The sequence below is a fragment of the Pistacia vera genome, unplaced genomic scaffold (genome assembly GCF_008641045.1).
Source record: "Pistacia vera cultivar Batoury unplaced genomic scaffold, PisVer_v2 Contig823, whole genome shotgun sequence".
Taxonomy (NCBI): domain Eukaryota; kingdom Viridiplantae; phylum Streptophyta; class Magnoliopsida; order Sapindales; family Anacardiaceae; genus Pistacia; species Pistacia vera.
The window spans coordinates 55,198-57,955 of NW_022196694.1; the positions used below are offsets into that span (position 1 = coordinate 55,198).

At 33.4% G+C, this 2,758-nt stretch overlaps 1 long non-coding RNA gene across 1 annotated transcript; it reads left to right on the forward strand.

Moving 5' to 3' along the window:
* The first annotated feature begins 1,472 nt into the window (after positions 1–1,472).
* LOC116117828 lies at positions 1,473–2,214 on the forward strand. Its single transcript, XR_004126039.1, has 4 exons — positions 1,473–1,633; positions 1,717–1,842; positions 2,009–2,053; positions 2,172–2,214. It is a non-coding gene; the product is annotated as an uncharacterized LOC116117828 (long non-coding RNA).
* The last annotated feature ends 544 nt before the right edge of the window (positions 2,215–2,758 follow it).

Genomic DNA, 2,758 nt, shown 5'->3' on the forward strand with positions numbered 1-2,758 from the left:
GAGATAGATTCAAAAATCAATGAAATCATTGTAGGATTCTTATGCTTAATGAGCTTAGATTTGTTAACTTTCAAATTGTTGGGTGCGGAAAGTTGATAAGGAAGAGTAGGGAAACATAGCCTGAGAAGGTATGTTTAGCACTTAGGAGAGTTCGATTTACAATCAATGCATATGAGTATGAATTTAATTTAATTTTTAGGTTTAACCCATAAAATCCGAATGAAGTCAAAACCCTACCCGTTTTACTTGAATTAATTGCTATCGCATTTTTCATCTTGCGTTCATAGTTAATTTCAGTTTAGAATTCATTGTTCAGTTTTTATTAGAAATAGCTCCCATCAATCCAAAAGAAATCGATTGTTTCAACTTGAGAATAGTAGGAAACTTAGTGCTTAGCTAACAATCCTCGTGGGAACAATACTCACTCATTATTATATTACTTGTGCTATTAGTATACTTGCTACATATTGCATGTTGTAGGAAACACGCATCAGTTATGACTTATGTTTATGAGAAAAGTCCAAAGTGTATGACATGTTTTATGAACTTGTTAATGTCAATGAATGAAGGTCATGTCTTGTAGGTAGGTAAAGTCCTAAGTAATATACTTGTATAATGAACCTTAATAGTTTATAAATGGCCATATTCCCTTACTGAGCATTTAGCGCTCACCCCACGAAATGTTTTAAAATGTTTTGCAGGTAAGGATTAAGGCATGAAGGTGGGAGAGGATTCTGAGGGATGCTATGAGCATGAGGGATGTTTTAATGATGATATTTAGTGTAGTAATTGTGCTCATATTTCATAATGTAGTAAATATGTCCATGTTCTATAATGGAGTAAATATGTTTGTGTTAATAAAGGAAATCAAATTGCTAGTAAAATTTGTAAAAGTGTGTATGTTTCTAGTAATTATTACGATGGATTTAATAATTTACTCCAAGAAAGGAAACTATATTATTTGACTTGTACAATGAACTTATTATCGTTTAGAAAAAAAAAAGTTTTTAAACTACAAGTTTATTCTTTGAATAGGATTTTAAAATAAACTTCTTTCCTAAGCGTGCGTTTTCTAGGTTCTCAATGGCCAAGGGATACTTAGGAAATACCCGGCTAGGGAGAGGTTTTACAGCTATATTTGGGTTGGTCTTTTTGTCTGAATTTCGGCTTGGTTTATGTAACATGTGAAGTTGCCTGTTACAAAGCTGAATATCATTGTTATGCCCTTACCTTTTCAAGCTTAAGCTTTTAGGTCAAGTTGTTTATCAACAAAGTTGCTGTTGAAATTTCATTATAATTTCAATTTCTTATGGTCTTTCTTGCTTCTAATATAAGTAATCAGTTTATGTAAACTTTAGATCTTCTCTTCTTCTTCTTCTTTTCCTGAGGGTGGGGGGTTGTATAAGAACTTGCAATGTGGCAATAGGTTGCCTTTTTTGGTTTTTTTTCCCCTTCGTTAAAGTGTTAATGCTATTATTTTAATTTGAAATTTTTGCAGATCTACTTGAAGTTTGAACAGTCTTCTGGAGATCCAGCCCGTGTTCAACTTCTCTATGAACGTGCTATTACCTAGTTTCCTGTATCAAGTGATCTCTAGCTTGGTTATACTCGCTATTTGGATAAAACCTTGAAGGTTTCACTCATATTTTCTCTTTTCAATTCTTTATGTTCCAGGTATTTGTAATTTTAGCAATTAATCATCTCTTTTTCCTTCAGGTAGGAAATATTGTGCGGGATGTTCATTCCAGGGCTAGTAAAAATTGTCCTTGGGTTGGTGATCTTTGGGTTCGATCTTTGCTTGCTTTGGAACGTTGGCGTGCACCTGAGAAAGAGATATCTACTGTAAGTTTCAGTTGTTACCCTTCATCTGTTGAGAATTATGAGAGATTGTTATAAGTAGCTTAAGAGCAATGAAGTTTCACAAACTTTAGTGTTGGAATTTCATTCTGCTCCTTTTACAAATATAGAGGTTTACTCTTGTTTAAAAAGATTTTTACATCATATTCAGGTCTTTGAGAAGTCCCTTCTATGCACTTTTTCGACCATTGAGGAGGTAAAGATATCTTTTCTCTAATTTGCAGGCTTGACTTACTACTCTTTGTAACTTGTTATTGTTTCATCTACGTTTTATGCATTAAAGATCTTTGTTAATTGGATCCTCTTTGTTTCAGTACCTAAACTCATTCCTCACTCAAGTGGATGGTTTGAGACGAATAATCCTTTTGCCTAGAGCAGAAGAGGATGCACTGAATTTTTCATTGATAAGGGAAACGTTTCAGGTTCGCATATGTATACTGTTCATTTTTCCTTGTTAAAATTGTTTTTACTCGATGTCAAGAACTTGAAGCTTCTCAAAGACATTTGTAGATGCTCTATTCATGGTGAATTTTAGATGAAGAAAATGTGGACCTTGTAGCTAGTCTACTCTTTCAGGGTCCAGGCATAGATCTCTTACGAATGTGTATCAAGTGCTTCTACCCTTAGACTCTGAAGAAAAGTCTTTTAATTTACTTCATTTAGTGTGCTGTTATAGTACTATTATATCCACTTTATGTAAAAGTTACAGTGCATAACTCTCAATACTCCAAGATGGCTTTTGCTAATTGCTAGATTGTTACCTTTGTTAATTGTTTTCTCATGGAATAGTGTCCTTTGCTAAAAAATTTCTCATTCAGCATTGGAGTTGCATGCATGGAAGATATCTTTATGGATCTGTGAATTTATAAAATTTGCATGTCATATTCAACTGGTACATTGT